This window comes from Vulpes vulpes, chromosome 6, assembly GCF_048418805.1.
Source record: "Vulpes vulpes isolate BD-2025 chromosome 6, VulVul3, whole genome shotgun sequence".
NCBI lineage: Eukaryota > Metazoa > Chordata > Mammalia > Carnivora > Canidae > Vulpes > Vulpes vulpes.
Genome location: NC_132785.1, coordinates 24312019 through 24332720, shown reverse-complemented (window position 1 = coordinate 24332720; position 20702 = coordinate 24312019). Strand labels below are relative to the sequence as shown.

The 20702-nt window shown below is 35.9% G+C and overlaps 1 protein-coding gene and 1 non-coding gene across 2 annotated transcripts in view; both read left to right on the top strand.

The window, feature by feature from the left end:
- Positions 1 to 20702, top strand: part of KLHL1 (kelch like family member 1) — a 353403-nt gene that overhangs the window by 180145 nt on the left and 152556 nt on the right. The gene's annotated exons all lie outside the window — the stretch shown is intronic.
- Positions 169 to 275, top strand: LOC112910954 (U6 spliceosomal RNA). Its single transcript, XR_003233319.2, has one exon. It is a non-coding gene; the product is annotated as a U6 spliceosomal RNA (small nuclear RNA).

The window sequence follows — 20702 nt, the reverse complement described above, 5'->3', positions numbered from 1 at the left end:
CATCTATTTGTACAGAAAATTGGTGTCCCTAATGTACCTAGTATGCATTTCTTATTTATCTTAAGCAACTTCACAGCTGAAAAAAAAACCCACAAATCAATAATATAATCAACAAGTTTAAAGTCCATGGACAAAATTCAAACTATGTCAGGTAGAAAAGAGTAATCAGTGCTTACTTGGGCAGCACATGTAGTAAAATTGAAATAATAAAGAGAAGATTAACATGGCCCCTGTGCAAGGATGACATGCAAATTCACGAAGTGTTCCATATTAAAAAAAAAAAAAAAAGGAAATCAGTTAGGGAAAATTGGCAGCATCTGTTCTGGACAGTCAGTCCTACATACCAGATACAAATGTTTCCATTCGATACTAACTATCATCATCACTATCATCATCATCATCATCATCAATCATCATCTATAACAACAAGCACAGACTCTACAAATAAATGAAGGACATAAATATAACATAAATATAACATAAAGATCCAGAACTCTTTTCTTTTCTTTTTTTTTTTTTTCAGAGCTCTTTTTATTGACTGTAACATTGAAAAGGAGAATAGCCAACCCTTTGATACCTGTTACTCCTCAGGCAAAATGCCAACTTAACCCACAATGGTGTAAGACAAGTTTGGCCATTTCTTCCAGTTTTATAGTTCAGATACATACTTCTAAGACATAGAAGTTGTATTTCCAAAATTCATAGAAGTACAAAATATTGCTCAGAATTGTGAATAGTTTGTATGTTTGATTATGGAACATGTGAGAAATAGTGTCAAAAAACTGGAAAATTACTGGATGATTAACTCTGAAGGGACTTCGTCATCATAATAAACAACTTGAATATTTCTCCTATAATTGAATGGGAGACTTTGAAAGCTTTTAGGTATGAAAATTCTACAAATGGTGTCTCACAGAGATGAGAGAGAGAGGAGAATATAGTTAATTGATTGGAGGAAGGATACCCTAGACGGGAGAATTGCTATAGGCCACCACAATAATCTCTTTAGGAGATGGCTGCATTTAGACTCTTAGAAAGGAGGATTTCAGAAATGTGACAGAGGCAGAAAGCACCTGATGAGATTAGACACTAAGTCCAGTTGAGCCTGACCTTTAATTACATTGTATTGTTGTGGTTGACTCTAAACTATATTAGATTTGTGGTTTCATGTAAGGAGTCCAGTTATCAAAAACATCTGCAATTAGCTGACATAAACTGACTATATAAAGATATCTTTTTCTGAAGTGCCAGCAAAGCAAGGAAAGTAAACAAATAAATAAACAAGTCATTTGCTTTGTTTCTTCCTCATGCAGAATTCAATTTCATGGCCAGTTAAAAAATATACTGCATGTAAAAATCCATGCTGATACAAAATACAAGTGGCATTTTGGGAGAAAATACTTAAAACATGTAATAAAAAAAGATTACTCTTAATAACATGAACCAAATTTACAAGTTATTGTTTAATAAACAAGTCAACCAATTAAAAATGTGGCAAAATGGAATGAGGGGGTGGCTCTGTGGTTGAGTGTCTGCCTTTGTCTCAGGGCATGATCCTGGGGTCCCAGGATTGAGTCCCACACTGGGATCCCTGTGGGAGCCTGCTTCTCCCTCTGCCTATGTCTCTGCTTCTGTCTCTGTGTCTCTCTTGAATAAATAAAATCTTTTAAAAAAAAAAGTGGCAAAGCACAAGAACTCAGGAAGCCATAGTACTAAAATGTAGTGCTAATTAAATAAATGAGAATTAGAGCAAAACATGCTATTTTTCTTTCCTCCTATAAGTTTATCAAAACTAAATCATAAAAAGTAAGTCTAATAATAGTCATTATTGGGAAGGTGAAGTAAAATTCAGTATTTCAATCATGGTTCTTCACAATGTAAATTCTAGAGGTGCCTGTGTGGCTCAGATGCTTAAGCATCTGCCTCCAGTTCAGGTCATGATTTCCAGGTCCTCGGTCCTTTCCAGGTCCTTGCCACACTGGGCTACCCACTCAGCGAGGAGTCTGCTTCTCCCTTTCCATATACCTCTCACCGCCACTCATTCTCTCTCTCTCAAGTGAATAAGTAAAATCTTTTTTAAAAAAGGTAAATTCTGGAAGCAATTTGGCCATACTGATTAAAATATGAGGTATGCTGTGCCCCACAGAAAATCAATCCCAATTTTAGAAATCAGTGCTACTAAAATACAGGTAGTATAGATAGGCAGTAAAGTACACTTCAGACATCTTAGCAAAGTAAATCACCAAAATGACTACCTAAACTATCTATAAGCCTCACACGTGAAGTAAAATATAGTGCTATGCTGCTACCACTATGTGATAGAAGGATAATTTATTGACATCAAAAGATATCTGGGATGTAATGTCATACTAAAGGAAAAATAAAAAACTTCGCAGAAAACTATATATAACAGAAAAATGGTTTTGTGTATACATGTGTTTGTGCATATACATACATCTGTATGCCTGAGTTTAGTTAGGTGTGTGAGTGAATATATACCTATAGAAAGAGAGAAAAGATGACCAAATTATACTCCAAACTTTTTAGTTCCTTTATATTTTTTTAACTTTAGTTTCTTTATGTTTGCTATGTATTCAAATGCTCCCATGTTGGGTGCATAGATATTTACAATTGTTACATCTACTTGTTGGATTATCCCTTTTATTGCTATATAATGTCCTTCTTTGTCTCTTGTTACAATCTTTGTTTTAAAATCTATTTTAGGGCAGCCCGGGTGGCTCAGCGGTTTAGCACCGCCTTCAGCCCAGGACCTGATCCTGGAGACCTGGGATCGGGATCGAGTCCCTGCATGGAACCTGCTTCTCCCTCTGCTTGTGTCTCTGCCTCTCTCTCTCTTTCTCTCTGTCTCTGTCTCTGTCTATCTCTCTCTTTTTGTCTCATGAACAAATAAATAAAATCTTCAAAAAAAATAAAAAGGTCTAAAATTAGTCTCTTGTAGGCAGCATATAGCTGGGGCTTGTTTTTTGTTTGTTTGGTTTTTTTGTTTGTTTGTTTTTATCCATTCTGTCTCCCTAGGTCTTTTGATTGGAGTGTTTAGTCCATTTACATTCAAAGTAGTTATTGCTAGATATGTCTTTATTGTCATTTTATTACCTGTTCTGTGGTTGTTTCTAAAGATTTTCTCTGATCCTTTCTTGTTTTTCCCTCTTTTGTGGTTTGCTGGTTTTCTTTAGTGATATATTTGGATTCCTTTCTCTTTACTTTTTGTATACTTATTAGTGGTTTTTGATTTGTGGTTATCATTAGGTTTGTATAACATTTTCTGCATAGAGCAGTCTATATTAAATTGAGGGTCACTTAATTTTGAAATCATTCTTTCTTCTTCTCCCCACGTTTTAGGTATATGGTGTTATATTTTACATCTTTTTATTTTGTGAATTCCTTGATTGATATTTTACAGAAATATTCTTTTTTTTTTACTACTTTTTCTTTCCTACCTTCATACTGTCACTTTTGTTCTTTCCTTTCCACTCAAAGAGACCCTTTAATATTTCTTGCAGGAATGGTTTAATGGTCATAAACTCCTTTCTGTTTGTCTGGGAAACTCTTTATTTCTCCTTCTATTACTGGATAAAGTATTCTTGACTGCAGATTTTTCCCATTCAGCAATTTAAATATATCATGCCACTCTCTTCTGGCTTTGAAAGATTCTGCTAAAAAAAACAAAATAAAACAAAACAACGCTGATAGCCTTATGGGAGTTTCCTTTACATGTAACTGTCTTCTTTTGTCTCACTGCTTTTATTTTATTTTATTTTTTTAAGATTTTATTTATTTATTCATGAGAGACACAGAGAGAGAGGCAAAGACATAGGCAGAGGGAGAAGCAGGCTCCCACAGGGAGCCTAAATCAGGACTTGATCCCAGGACCACAGGATCACGATCAGAGCCAAAGGGAAATACTAAACCACTGAGCCACCCAGGTGCCCCTGTCTCACTGCTTTTAAATTTTCTTTCTTTATCACTATAGTTTGCCATTTTAATCATAATATGTTGGTGTGGCTCTGCTTTTATTGAATTTGTGGGGGGTTCTTTGGGCCTCCTGGTTCTGGATATCTTTCCTCAGATCAAGGAAGCCTTCAGTTATTATCTCTTCAAATAAATTTTCTAGGGATGCCTGGGTGGCTTAGCAGTTTAGTGCCTGCCTTTGGCCCAGGACATGATCCTGGAGTCCCGGGATCGAGTCCCACATGGGGCTCCCTGCATGGAGCCTGCCTCGCCCTCTGCTTGTGTCTCTGCTTCTCTCTTTATGTGTCTCTTATGAAAAAATAAATAAAATCTTTAAAAACAGAAACAAATTTTCTACCCCCTTTTCTCTCTCTTCTTCTAGGACTCCAATAATTCAAATATTATTACATTCGATGCAGTCACTCTCTATTCTCATTTTGCATGATTCTTTCTTTTTGTTTGTTCAGGTGATTACCTTCTATTACTCTGTCTTCTAGGTCATTAATTTGTTCTTTTGCTTCTTCCAGGCTGTTATTCATTCCATCAATCTTGTTTCTCATTTTGTTTATTGAGCTCTTTATCTCTACTGTTATTCTTTATTTCTGTGTTAATGGTCTCACTCATGTCTTTCACTCTGTTCTCAAAACCAGTGAATATCTTTATGATCATTACTTTATTTTTTATTTTTTTTATGATCATTACTTTAAATTCTCTATCAGCTATGTTACTTGTATCTGTTACACATAAATCTCTGGCTGTGATCTTGCTGTTCTTTCATTTGTGACAAATTCCTCTATCTTCTCATTTTGTCTAAGTCTCTGTGCCTGCTTCTCTGTGTTAGGAAAGTTATTTATGTCTCCTGTTTTTGACACTAATGACCTTATGAAGAAAGATCCTGTAGTGCCCTGAAGTGCATTGTCCCATTCTCCCCAGGCCTTGGTGCTTCAGGGAATGTATCTACTATATGCTGTATGTGCTCTGCTCTTGTGTTCTAGTTTATCTTTCAGGCCAGTCACCTGCAGAGGCTCACTTTGCCTGTTGTGGGTAGTGTTTGGTCCCTTACCTGAATGTGGCACATTTTAACTATGTGTGCTTCGGTCTGCTTGTGAAATAAGACCTGTCACGACTGCTGCCAGTATCGAGGTATAACAAAACTCTGGTTGGAAGATGTGGTATGAGTAGAGATTTGGGCTGGTCCTTTGGTGGAGGCGGCCAGCTTTGCTGGGACTGAAGCAATCATGACTAGGAAGGGCAGTTTTTCCAGAGCATGGGGGTAGGGGGTAGAGGAGGGGCTTGGTATAGGCAGGTTAGGTTCCTGCAGTTGGTTTTATGTTTATGCTATGCAGGAGGGGAGGAAAATGGCTCCTGCCAGTTTATTTGTTCCTAGATGGTCCACTCTGTGAATGCTGCCTGAAACATGTTTCGAGATGAGCAAATACATCCCTACCGTGTGCCCCAGGCACTCTTCAGTTCACTGTTTCTGTGCTATATGTCAGCAGGATGTTTGCCCTGCCTTCTATCAGAAAGCAACCCCAATGCCTCTGGGCACTACCCAAGACTCGCCTGCTGACCTTAAGCACTCCAGGCTTTAAGCCCCCACTGGTTGCAAAAACTCATAAATTTGGCCCCTCTTGCTTTCGAAGCCAACTGAGGTGGGGATTCATTTTCTGTATGAGCTTTTCTGTGAGCTAGTTTTAATCTTACCCTTCTCCATGAACTAGGCTCCTTCCCTGTCACAACAGCCACTATCCATTTCTCTTCAAAACCACATGTCCACATTTCTTACCATCTTCAGTGTGTCTTCTTCTCTACCTTAAGTTGTGGAGTTTGTTCTGCTAGTCTTCTAGTTGATTTATGGGGTATTTTGGATGATTTGAATGTTATATAGTTATGTTTGTGGGATGAAGTCCTCCTACTTTACCACCATATTCCCCGCTGAGAGATGTTTTCATATTTTTAACTTAGAATGAAATTCTTTATCTGTGGTACATTGGCCATTCAGTATGTGGCTTGCAAACGTTGGAAATTTATGAAATCCTTTTAAGTTTCGGAGGCCAAAGTAGTTCAGTAAATATACTTTAAGAGCTTTGCCATTGAGATACCTTGTTACAGATGGTGAGGAAATGTTAAATATGAACATTTTTTTCTGGGAGAAAAAGTTTTCTGTGCAGTAGGATTGGCCACACTATTTGGAGACCACAAAGCTAGGGGACTCTTGACTGAGGAACATAAGAAAGACTTCACGGTTGACTCAATGCCTCATATGAGGCTTGCAAAAAGAAAAGAAAAGAACAGAAAATAAGAACAATAGCAATGGATAAAATTAATATAGTAACACATTAATTACTGATCATTTCTGGATTTAATACATTGTTTTTACAAGCTTCATAAAATGCTTTTCATAAACTCAGAGTGCTTTATAATGTAATCGTGTGTTTCATCTTCATTACATAGTTGTGTCTTAAAATATAGAAACTTTTATTCCATTAAAAAATTCTAGAAATTATTTCCAAGACATGCAATGTCATTCATGGAATGAATACGAACATTTTTATAATTTATATCATTGATATTTGATAAACTATTGGGAAAATATTTCGATAGTAATGAGAAAACATCTGGACCTAAAGATAAGGTTTCTTTTTTTTTTTTTAACTCCCTCCAACAATAAAGACTACCAAGTCTGAATATATGTTCTGCTTTAATAATGATATAATTTTTTATATATTTTTGACCTTTCTTTTCTTTACTGGAGGTATTTGCTGTTTAACCTACCTTATATTGTAATTTTGAAAGAAAATTCTTTGGAATAATATTATGTGAAATATTTTACAACTGTGTTATATTTTCACTCCAGAAACATTTATGTGGATGTAGATCCATTTTTGAATAAATTCTCTGTGCACCTCAAAGTATGCTTATTCTGCACAAGTTCTGCCATAAATTAGACAGTTAAGATTTCCTCTGAGCTAAAATATAAGTAAGCATCTAACTTGCAGTTTTATTCCTTTCTTTTCTCTTTTTCTTTTCTCTCTCTTAAACATCCAGTGAAATATCCACCCTTCTAATATATCATTCAATTATATAGTTATATAATATTATATATAATGTAAGTAAATTTATTAGTTGTCATAGTTTAATTGAAGCCATATTTAGGAGCCAGGATTTACCATAAACAGAACGAGTACTTTTAGCTATTTGTATCATGCAAGTACATTAATGTATTGTTAGTTATTTTAAGTAATATTTTGAATGTGTATAGAAAATATAGTCTAAAAAATACAAATATCTATTTTAATACTGTAAAATTATAGGCAAAATACTGTAATCAATTTACATTATATGACCAATTTGGAAGAAATATTGATAAATAGGAATTCACTTATTATATTGTTCAGCCTTTATTTGTCAATGGAAACAAGAATAATATAAACCAATATCCCCTATGACTTTGGAAATTGATGCCTAAATCAGCTGGTTTAACGAATATGCATTGTTTTTCAACATTGTGTAATTTTACAAGTTATACTTGTTGAAACATGTAATAACTCATAAATTGTATATATTACATTTTATTTGTCAACAAAGAATTTTTTTTTTCTTAGTGAAATATTTTTTTCTCAAATTCATCCCATACCAAATTTAGGGAATAAATAAACTATGTAATTGTTATACTTCTCTGTTTATAGAATTGACTGAAATGTTGAATCATACCACAGAGAGGAAAAGAGAACTGCCCAAGGAACAAATTCTATGTCAACACTTCTCATACACCATTTCTTCACCATAATCAAACTTAAACAACAACACTAAATACTGATAATTACATTTTAAGCTTTAACTTCTCATTCTCCTTATTTTCTGAAAATGTTTCTCAGTGTTTTTCCTTGGCTACTCTCACCATCCCTCTGCCCTTCACCCCAAGGGTTCCAGTCTTTTTACTCTTCTTTTACTAATGTATATTCACTGAGTACTTCCACGGCCTATGGCTTCAATAATTATTTGCAAATCACATCTCAAACTGAGACCTCACTTCTTATTCTGAAATCCCTTCAAAATCTTCCTCACTTTGCTTTATTGTAATTTGTACTATATCCTGCTAATATAATATTTCTATGTAAAAAGCTGGGAATTCTGTGAATCGGTTTTCCATTCCCTGCAGTATAAAGCCCCAACTCCTTACAAGGCCCCCAAATATTCTTTACAGTTTCTATTTCATCAAATCAACATGTTGCTGGTTATAGCCACTTTCTCTATTCTGTCTAATGTTTCCCAGAAAATCTGTATTTACACTGTAACTAATATTCCCGAAACACTGTTAGTTGTCCAAAATGTAGAATTGTCTATTTCCACCCATGACTTTCAAATGTCTAACCAAGCATTAATGTAAGTAGATCAGCTACTCAGAATTATTTGAATCTAAGAGTAAAATTTACATATAAACATAAAATATTTTTAGTATTTTATATGAATTAAATATTTCCAGGGATTTTTTTTTTGAAGAATACAATTACCATGTAATAGAAGAAATAATGTAATTATCTCCTGTTTAGAACATTACCATAGATGTTTGCCATTTTGGAAACTTGCAATGCCAGTGTCAACACTGCTCATGGCATTTTAATTGCCAGTATAGAAGACCTACTTGTAGCTTAGGGAGTCATTGTGAATCTGTGAAAATGATACATTTATTTAATACTTTCAAAGGTCAAATGTTGGATCCCTGGGTGGCTCAGTGTTTCAGTGCCTGCCTTAAACTAAATATGAAATACAAATATAAATATGAAATATATATATTAAATACATATTTCATATATGTATGTATATATATATGTTATATTATTATTATATTATATTATATTATATTATATTATATTATTTATGTAAACTTGATAAGATGGAGCAAGATGTTCAAATCATGTGTAACAACTACAATCAAGGGATCCCTGGGTGGCTCAGCAGTTTAGCGCCTGCCTTTGACCCAGGGCATGATCCTGGAGTCCCGGGATTGAGTCCCAGGAACCTGCTTCTCCCTCTCCCTGTATCTCTAACTTTCTCTCTCTGTGTCTCTCATGAATAAATAAATAAATCTTAAAAAAAACTACAATCAAATAAATTTTCACTATAAATGGAGTAGATGTATGAAAATCAGGATTACCTCTTTTGTTAGCATTCAATTTCAGTACCAAAGAGAATGAGTGAATAAGAACTAAACCATATTTAAAAGGGTTTTGTATCCATGATAAAGGCTATACAATTACAGTTCAAAGATTATAATTTTTTCTCAATATTAAAAAATATTAATTCCAGAAAATTTAGAGAATCTAAGACTAAGCAAAAATAATAAAAAGGAAATCACTCAAAATATCATCATTATAAGATGATTACTTTTAAGTGTTTCATTGTAGCCCTATTTTCCTACATATTCTTTTTTCCTACATATATATTTAAAAATACCCCCCATACATTGATCAATTTGGTCGTGAAGAGACAATAAAAACATATAGATTTTCCTTACAATGACCCTGTCAGTGTACTTTGTGAGTCTCCCTTTCCCTGCCCCATTGAATAAAATAAAAAACAGGTACCATGATTCTTCTGATGACTTTTAGCTAATAAAATTTCCCCCAGGAATCTTGAGTCACAGAAATAGTATCATTTCTGTAATTAAAATGTCCAGTCTTGTCATATACTTATTAAGTGAATCCTGTGGAACCTTGGTGACTGCTTAATAAATGACAGTTCTCATGGGATGTTAAGAAGGAAAGAAAACACATAGTATATTTACCTATTAAAAATTCACTATGTGAGACCACTTTGCTGATCAAGATTCTTGTCTGCCAGTCATTTAAGTTCCTTGGGAGATTTTGGTGTCCAGGGTTAAGCTAGGGGCATCAGTTAATTAGTGTGGCAATCATGTTAAATGATCTTCTGGGTTGCTGTGATAGTGTAAATTTGTAAAACATTGACTTAACTTAATCTAGTATTCTACTCTCAACCGTTTATCAGTGATTATTTTAACAAATAGCTAGCATTTGATTAAGAACGTGGACTTTGCAAGGATACTGTCTAGATTTTGTTGTTGTTCTTGTTGTTGTTGTTAAAGATTTTATTTATTTATTTATTTATTTATTTATTTATTTATTTAAGAGAGAGAGAGCAAAAGCTAGGGGAAGGGCAGAGGAAAAGAATCTCAAGTAGACTCCACATTGAATGCTGAGCCCCCTGCAGGGCTCAATCCTATGACCCTGAAATCATGACCTGAGCTGATATCAAAAGCCAGAGCTTAACTGACTGAGCCACCTAGGAGCCCCAGATTTTTAATATAAGCAGTCTCCAAAAACTGTTCAAGACAAGAAATCTTATTGTGACTCACTTTTCTGACCTACTAAAATGGAGTAATCATACCATCCACCTCATCAAGTTTAGTATTAAACAATATATTCAGTATCTTAAAAATACAAAGTATGAAATCCCAAGTTCATCATAGTTGCAAACATCTCAAATGACAGAATTAATCACAGGAATCTGAGACTTTTATATGTGCTAGGCCAATTGAAATCAAGGGCTTATTACTTTTTAACACAAAGTCCTATCACAGAGTCTATAATCAATAAATGCTTTAAATAAATGGTAAAGAGAAATCACCATGTTCAATTTTCAATATTAATAACTACAAATGATATGTGACCAGTCCCAGGATTTGGCCAATTTAGAACATAAACAGAAGAAAGATCACCCCCTAGTTGCAGTGCATGGTGTTCTCTCCTTCACAGATGATTCTAAAAACTGAATTAAAAATTAAAGGATAGTGATTAAAATTTATGAAAATCAAACAGTACTACCATATTATCAACATTGTTACCATTGGTAAACACATGGTCTGCACACCATACTTGAAAATTCAATTTTAGACTATATTCACATTCTGTGGCATTAGGCAAGATCATTACTTGGAGACTTTTGATGAACATTATACAAACTTGAATCTGAACCAACCCAGATAATTATTTTTATGTGTTTTATGGGGTTTAGAGGTAGGGAAAAAAATGGATTTACTCAACATAGGAAGAATGTAAGAAAAGTAATTTTAATTGTTCTCTCAATTTCCTTTTCTGGATATCCATGAGGTAGTCAGTATTATTTTTTCTAGTTATTCTTAGTAAGGCATTCCATTATTTCAGAAACTATATAATAGCTCTGGGAGTGAGTGATCATAGAGAACAGATGAACTATGAACTATTGATGGTAAACCTTCCCCCCAAATTAAAGAAATTGTATTATGATAATTGGTACAAATCCAGTGTAGTTCAGCAGTATTTTATTTAAGCCTTGCAGAGAGACAACATGACTTAGTGATTAACTGTGAATCCTGAAGCCAGAATGAAAACCTTGTGAAACCTTTCCCAACCACATGCACAAGTTGTGTAAACTTAGACTATTTTACTCTCTGTGCCTGAGTTTCCTCAAGAGGTGAACATGGATGGCCAAAAGGGTTTCGACTTTTTAGAGTTATTGGGAGCATATGTGTAAACTGTGAGTTACTTAATATCGTATGGAGTTCTGTCCTCATATGGTACCAGGAGCAGTAGGAGTAAGATGCATGGGAAATTATCTGCATTCAGTGTAAAGATTTTTGTAAATTCCGTCTCAGCCTCTTCAACTGGTAGAAAGTTCCTTTTGATGGGAGGGATGAGGAATGTTGGAGACTTATCAGGAGACTGAAGAAGGGTTTGCACAGTAAGAATCTAGGTGAAATCCATGTACATTTCTTCTAATATTCAGATTCTATCATTCTCAAGGTGAGAATCTTTATAATGATCATTTCATCTCTGCCTAACTCATAAAATTTAAACAAGGTAACTTTATAAGGGATTCTTGTACTTTCATATTTCTCAACTTCAGCAAAGTTTCTACCTCTATAATTAATTTTCCTCATGAAATAATGAATATAAAATTATTCTCATAAATCTTTTATCAAGCCTATTTTTAGTGATCACTTTCAAAATAAAAAATCTCACTTTTATATATACAATATAGCGATTATAGGCAGACAATCTACTGAGCAACCCAAGTGCCCCAGATTGACCATCTTCCTTTCTTGACCAAAGGTATCATTTCTTGACTATCTTCATTTCTACCAAAGGTATCATTGATGTATTTGGCAATCAGCTACAAATTGATATCAAAATTTATGCTGGCATTAAGCCTCTTGCACCTAATACCACTCTGCTTACTCTACCTTGTTTTCTTTTGCTCTCCCCAAATGTCCCCTCTGTTTACCCTTGGCTAGGATTGCCATTCTCCCCCAACCATATCATATATAGTTCTGTTTTTCAAATTTTCTATAACTTTTCTATAACTCTTCATTATTTTGTTTAATTTATTAGCCAACTCATTCATGGAAATTTATCGACCTACCCTAGTCTTTGATAATATAATCCCACCCCAAACAAAGTTAAGTACAAAGGGGGAATGGTTTAAAGATACATCATTCTAGTTTTAAATTAACCACTAATCTAGGTATGTATCCTTGGATAAGTCCCTTAATCGCTATGAGCCTCATTACTTATGCACAGAAATAAAACCAAATAAGATAATATGAGTAAAGTGCCTATCACAGTAAAATAAATATTAGTTACATTTATATTAATTATATTACCCCTGATATTTTTCAAATGGTGCATATTTTCATTTATTTATGTATTCACAATTAGACATTAAAATATGAGACCAAAAACATCATAATATAAAATTACTTAAACAGTTTCCCTATATAATAATACTCTGTAAATATTACTTCCATTCTATTTACCTGTCTGCATACAGTGTCTTGTAACAGCACCGTAGCTGGTTTTATACACTCCTTGCTGCCTGACTTAAGGCCCTTGATCTGTAACAAAACTAATTTACTTTCTTTGAGATTTGCAGCCCACTGGCCTTGGGGAATAAAGGACCAGAATATTCCCAGGCCACAGAGGCCAGTAAGTCTGTTTGAAACCCGCTTAGCTTTCTGATTAGCCCAGAAATCTTTTAGCAAAATGTTTTTCTTTTTTAAGACCACACGAATGACTTTACTGATCTCCCCTTGCACATCTGTAGACCTTGCCCCATTTTGCAGAAAGAGCAGGATTCTCTTGCATAACCCCAGGGTACCAAGGAACCAGATCTTGCACAACCCTCCCCCACCTCCACCCCAGGCATCAAGAAACTAGAACTTTTGGCTCAACTTACAAGCATTGAGATAACCCTATAGCTGACATGATCGTGTCTGCAGGTAATCAAGAAATGTCACAACACCCTACTTCTTTACTTTTTACCCTTTAAAATTTCTGGGCCAGGCAGAAACCTGGGAGGTAGCCTTTAGACAAGAACCCACCTTCTCCCCAGGTGGCCAGCCTCTGAATAAAGTTCATATTCCTTTCCAATCAAAACTGTCTCTTTACTATGGGTTTTTCTAACAATGGGCAGCTGAACTTGGGTTTTGGTAACAGGCTCACAAATGTAAACATTCCTTGAGTGATTGGTTTGTGTTTATGGTGATTTTCAGATTACTGCTGAATTACTTCACTTCAAAGATGAATGATCTATGTTCTACCTGGAAAACAGAACCCAGCACAAAGCTAATGGGTCAAGGTTTTATTGTAATATACAACCGCAGGATTACAAAATTGAGGGTAAAATAGAAGGTAGGCTAAGAAGGAGGGAAAGAAAATACCAATTAGTGCATTTGTGAGCTGTTTACAGCTTAACAATCAAACACAATTGGTAGTCTAATAATGAGAAATGTCTTCCAAGGAGATGTGGAACCCCAATGTGGCTCAGATCTGCCCATCAAGGGAAAAAAAATATCTGCCAACACATTTTCTGTTTCCCAAACTCCAAATTTGGATCACTGTGCATTATTTCTCTTCTCTTACTTCAAAACTGTGTTAACTAGCTCTGCTTGGCCAGTTAGTAGTCCCACACTCTAGTTCAGTGAAACTCACTGCATCTACTCAGGGGGCAGAAGTGCCCCCTCTGCTAGGACCCAAGATCTCTTGCCTAACAAATCCTAAAGTTGCAGAGAAGTAAAACACATTTTCACAAGTGAGATACTGGGAGTAACAGTGACAGAGAGGCTAATCTCAAATCTACCCATGAATTCTAACAACTGAAGTTGCAGAATTAAATATCAGCACTGATTAAATGCATACACTATATCTTGGAATACCATGCCTCAATCATCCATGGTGCTATGCCCAAAGCTTGTGCCTTAGCAAAGCCTTGAACATGCTACTCTTCCATTCTTTACGCCACATGTTTATAGGTGATATGGTAAGACCAATGAATCTCATGATCAGGAGCCCATCATTGTATTGCCTTTATGATAAAATAGGTTCTTTTCTCGAAGTAAATTTTGTCAGTCATAATTTCGTCAGTCCTATATAATTGGATCAGGATTTCTCCAGGATATTAGATGGTGCTAAGGAGACAAAGATATAAACCTATGTCCAGAGTACATATCTATTCCAGAATATATGAATGTCTGCTTCCTGCAACATAGAAGGGGGACCTAAACCCACTTTTCCACCAGCTAGCTTGTATTATTCAAAAATCTATGACATACTAGGAATTAGCAATGATATAACTAGATCAGCTTTATTGAAGAAGAGCTTATATTTTCAGATCTGTGTGTAACTTTTATACTTGCTATTATGGTCATAGTTTTGTGGCCCCATTGTAACACTGAGGTAGTTAAGGAAAGAAGATAGCTCATGTCCATGGCCTAAGTTCTACTGTGAACCAGAATGTTGAGAGCCACCTCTGTAATGGATGCTATCTACCAAGCATTCGAGAAAGATTTTTACTTTGTAATCACTCCAAGAGATTTGTTGATATAAAATTACTCCACCTCTCTTTGCCACTCATTTTTTCCTTTCAGGCTTCTCACCGACCAGTCAAGCTATTTGCCAGTACTCAGAAATCCATGTATGACTTAGACCATCTCCCTCTCTCTCTTCATACGAAGTAAGCATCCAAGTCTACTATAAACAGCTCTACCTATGAAAAGATTTCCTTTCATCACTGTCCTGGCTAGCACTGGTTTACCATGCCAATCCTTTCCTAAACTGGGATTGAATTCTTTCCCTTTCCTTAGACATATTATAAAGAGCCCTTGAGGCCATACATATGAGTTGAGGAATAGGCATGCAGTTATTAGTGCCTTTTCAACCTGCACAAGCCTGGTTTAAGTGCAATACTTCCATTGTAAAATTTTACTCTCCAGTGGATAGTTTCTTTTTTTTTTTTTAAAGATTTTATTTATTGAGACACACACACACACACACACACACACAGAGAGAGAGAGAGAGAGAGAGAGAGGCAGAGACACAGACAGAGGGAGAAGCAGGCTCCGTGCAGGGAGCCTGACGTGGGACTCGATCCTGGGTCTCCAGGTTCACACCATGGGCCAAAGGCAGGTGCTAAACATGGTGAGCCATCTAGGCTGCCCAACCAGTGGACAGTTTCTATGATTACTTCTGATTACTATCCTGTGGATTTAATAACACCAAAATAATGTTCATAATCCCTGGATGTTCCATGGTTAAATCCTCGGTCATCACCTGAGCTCAATAGTGTTCCAAGAATTGTTTTTACAAACAGAGAACAGTTCTTGATTGCAAAACGGTGGTCTTGCTTCAGAAATTTAGAAGTTGGAATCATGATTTTATCACTGAGACTTGATAGACTGTCTTCCCCACATTCTCATCCACCATGGCTACTTCTAGAACTAAGTGAATATTTGGTCAGATGCTACAAATGGAGGGAAGCTTATACAATAACTGGGACTCACATACTTTAGCCCCATTAGAAACTGAGTGCCAACCAACATATAGATTTGAATCATATTCCTATATACTTTAAAAAATTCAAGGGAACCTAACAAATTTTGTGCCTCATTTTCACTTGTTAGATGTATGAAGGATTAACTTACTATCTAGAGAAGTTCTCCTGCTATACTCCAGACCATAAGATTTTTGAAAAGTTCATAGATACAGCAGGTTCTTTAAAACTCATAGGATTTAGCCCTTGCCTTCCAACACATATGAGTCTTGCTAGGTTATCCAAATTATTTGCCACTTCCTAGTCACTAAATCATGATATTATCAATAGGGTGACTACCTGGATGCTTTGTGTAATGTCAGGACAGTCAAGGTTTTTGTAGACCCTATTGGGACAGAAAATGGTTACATTTTTTACAGACGTTCTGTGATTATAAAAATGTACTGCCACCTTTGTTGTTTAAAGACAAACCTCTTGGGGGATCCCTGGGTGGCTCAGTGCTTTAGCGACTTCCTTCAACCCAGGGCGTGATCCTGAGGTCCCAGGATGGAGTCCCACGTCATGCTCCCTGCATGGAGCCTGCTTCTCCTTCTGTGTCTCTGCCTCTCTCTCTCTCTCTCTCTCTCTTCTCCCTCTGCCCCCCGCCTCTCTCTCTGTGTCTCATGAATAAATAATAAAATTAAATTTAAAAAATAAAGACAAACTTATTTTGTCTTGTTCTGATAATGAGAATTGAGAAGAAAGCATTTCTCAAGTCAGTAGCTGGATAATAATGCCCCTGGGCAACAAGGAAGGTTGTCCCATACCTGAGCACACTACCTAGGCCTGGTTTCATGATTGAGGGGATGCATTCTTCCTCCTTCCAATCCTTCCTGAGTTTGGCTTGTGTTTATTTCTTCTGGTCAACTCTAAGTAGCCTTCAGAGATGAGTTCAAAAATTTTGAAATTTTGGTGATTCTGCGTATGACTTCAATTCTCTGCTATTGCCATTTAAAACTACCATAGTACAATGTAAAGATGAATAGTAAAATTCATGCTAGTAGTTTAGAATATTAATTTTTCCTTTTTTAGAATAAAATAAAAAGCACCAAAGACAAATAAAATGTGAGAGAGTAGAAGAAAAGAAAAAACTTTATATGTACTTTAATAGCATTTTCTCATGCTCATTATAAAAGAGGCTGTGCATTCACTTTGCATTGTGCCTCACAAATCATGTAGCCAGGCCTACCTCCAGGAGATTCTGATACATTCAAAAACTTGAGAACCACTCTTCTAACACATCAGGTAATTGATGAGAGAGCTCTGCCAGCAGTTAGCATATCTTAATTACACATCTATATCTCAGAAGATAATCACAGAGAAGGTCTATAGAACCATTGTACCCACACTGAGACAAAACTTCATTTTCATGCAGCTTCTATAGACCCCACTATACCCAAAAAACCATTATGGCATTTCAATGTCACCATAAATCTCTTATCAAACAGTCCTCAAAGGTATATCTCAGTGATCGTCTATCCTAGCAAAGGCTGCAGATCCACTGGGGGAAGGATCAGAGGGAAATATATTATATATACTTGTGGTGGTATACTTCTTAAGGACTCTCATTCTGCCCCTTAATTTAGTAGATTCTGAATCTGTGAACCTATATTGATCTAGAAATTGTATTGAACTAGAATTTGTCATTTCAATAGCTAATATTCACTTTCTTATCCCCAGCTATCAAGTTTTCTTCCTCTTCAAAGGAAAAAATGCCCTGAGTAAAAACCCATCAGTCTCACCCCAAAATTCCATAAATTCTTGGGGATCTAGGAAATCTAAATCTCAGGCCTCCCTCGCTTTATTTATATTATATCCATCTTACATCTGATAATTAATTGCTGCCATCTAGACTCTTCCAGTTTGGCATATTTCCAGTGATATTAAATTCCAGGAAGATGATAGTGCCTCCCACTTCTAACCCCAGCCTTCTTAACATTATAATGCCCCCTTCAGCATCATTTTTGGGCCCTCCCAGAAGCATAAAATGAAAGGATTTTCAGTTCTTTCAAATAATCCATTTTAATATTTCTACCTCCTTCTTATTTCTGTTGTCTTTCCTCAATACTATGCTAATAAAGTTCTAGCAACTCATTTACAGTACGATCATCTACAGACTTCAGGATAGCCTCCATGTTCACTGTTAAAATCAACTCTTAGCCAGTATACTGAATCCCAGATAATGAGTGAGTGGTCAACATAAATAAATTTTCTTCATTCCTACATTCTTCCACCCTGGCCTCACACCCTCAAGGTCAATCCCAATACATATTACATCCTGCTTTTTCACACCCTTACGCAGATCCTGAAATTGCTTTGCTGTCAATGTTATTTCTTCCTGCAACAGAGCTTTTACTTCTCTTTCCAAATAGTTCTGAGACTTCACTCTGGTATTTAACCTGGCGGCAATGATACTTGGTGAGGAATTGAGGTTAACCAGACATTTTTGGTGTTATTGTTATTTGCTTATGTTTAATATGCTTTTTTTAAAATTTTTTGTTTGTGTAGCAAGTGAGAAAGGACTGTTCTGCAATCTAGAAGAGAAGGGTTTGGAAAAATTAGGAGTCAGGATTTTCTAGTTTGCCTCTCCTTCTACCTATCCTGATTGATAGGGTCCTATTCTTTCCCTGTCATTTATGTGGGTTATTTTTCTTTGAAACAAGATTTTATTTATTTATTCATGATAGACACAGAGAGAGAGAGGCAGAGACATAGGCAGAGGGAGAAGCGGGCTCCTTGCAGGAAGCCTGATGTGGAACTCAAACCCGAGACTTGGGGATCATGCCCTGAGCCAAAGGCAGACACTCAACTGCTGAGCCACCCAGGCATCCCTGAAACAAGATAGATTTTAAATCATCTATATACCACTTATAACTGTGGGATCTTCCACACTTCACTATAACCCTCATAAACTAATGAAATGAAACTCATTTCTTATGTAGACATTAGATATTGTCATCTATGTAAGTTGCATACCTTACTTCTTAGCCTGTGATAAGTTACAATCTCTCTCTCCCATCTAGTGTTAGAAACTTCGATATCAAATTGTTTCTCTAAATATAACACTTTGTTTTATAGTCAATCGAGGTATTACTCTGAATTTTAGTGGAATCCCATAAAAATTATTAGAAGGTCAGTGATAACATGGATAGATGGTAATTCAACCAAAAGCTTTACCCATAGCTCCAAACATGTAATATGACCAATTGTGTTGTGAATACTTATAAATTTCTGGTAACAGTAAAGTTACACCAAAGATTTAAATTTACCATTATGTAGTAAGAGTTTTAGAGCACATCAAGTAGATAAAATGTGGTCTTTTATCTAAAAATGCTTAATAGAAAATTCTATAACTTTTTATATAAATTGCATTACATATATATGTGTGTACGTGTGTGTAATTTTAACAAGACATTTTAACTTAGTCTTTGTCGAAGAAGGGCAAGTAAGATCTTGTGGGATCATGTGTGGAGAACTTAACACTACCATGAGGCCTTGCCTGATTCCACTCCCACCAATCCCCCTACCCGACCTTTTCCCTTACCCTTGCCTTGGGATGTTATTATAAGACCGATTATAAGAGTAATCATAGGATTAAGAGTTATATTTATGGCTGATGTCCTGCCACATGGCAGCTAGAGGGAATCCAAACAAAATAAAGACACTAAATAATAAGTAAAAAATATTGGATTTGTGGGAAACCTATATATCCTATTGAGCAACCAGATGTCTAAGTGTTCAGTTGGGACAATGAGCCAACTGAAAGCAACAATTGAGCCATTATTAATTTACTCTGAAAGATGTCCCACATCCATTAGGGTCCATTATAGACAGCCCAGAGCCTTTCTAAGCTTTGTAATGGACTATTTTACTTTATTAGTGTCACTGATCTATATACAACGAAGGTGTGGCAAAAACACAATAGGGTGAGGATGCGTGTAGGGAGGAAAGGTTTGCTAACTTAATGGAAAGAAAAATAAAAGAGCCTTGATGGTGGATGTACACCTTGTTCCAGATGTTCTGGTTACTCCCATCTCTAACAGGAGTTTGTAGACTTTTATAGAGACATTTCACTACTCTTATGCCAGATTTCAGTGTGCAACAATGCTTTGAGTCCATATTAATAAGGTTGGGGCACTTGAGGTATCAGAAAGATCCACAGAGAAATGTCCACTCTATATGGCATATAGTGGCAAGACAATCAGATGCTCATCTGTAGGATCAAGATGTATGTGGTATATATAATTGCCATTCAAATTCAGAGCAGTGGCAACTGCCTGGAACAGGTATCTCTATGAATTCAGGGAAGAGAAAGTCGCATGGGGTACCCATAGGAAAAAGAGAAGAGAATTTAGACTCTCCCCACTTCCACTCCTATATCTACACTCTCAGGGCTGAAGGTGCTCATATGCTATCAGTTCAGAACTGGAGGGAATCCTCCACATCAACAGCAACATGGACAGTCTATCCTGGACCATGGGCAAGAATAGCACACTTGATCTAAACCCAAAGGTGGTCAACCAAAGTCTCTGGCTAAGATCTTCTTGTGGACCAGGAAAAAATAAATCAACCTATTTTATATCACATGTCCATCCCATGTGATTACTTGGAACACAGTAGCAGGTACACTTAAGGAAAATGTTTGAACTAGAGATGTCAAGGTGATGGTCATTCTTTTCAAGATTCCTATAGGTAAAAAAACTCAAACTCTGCACCTGAAGGAAAAATGGAAAAGGAGGTTATTGTCTCTATCTCTTGCAATTTAATAGCTATCCTTATGGGCCATCATTCAAATCTTTGGAAAGGGGCTGAAGGTGATGGAAGATTCTTGCAGAATCCCAGCATAAAGACTGGGGTGTCAATAACCA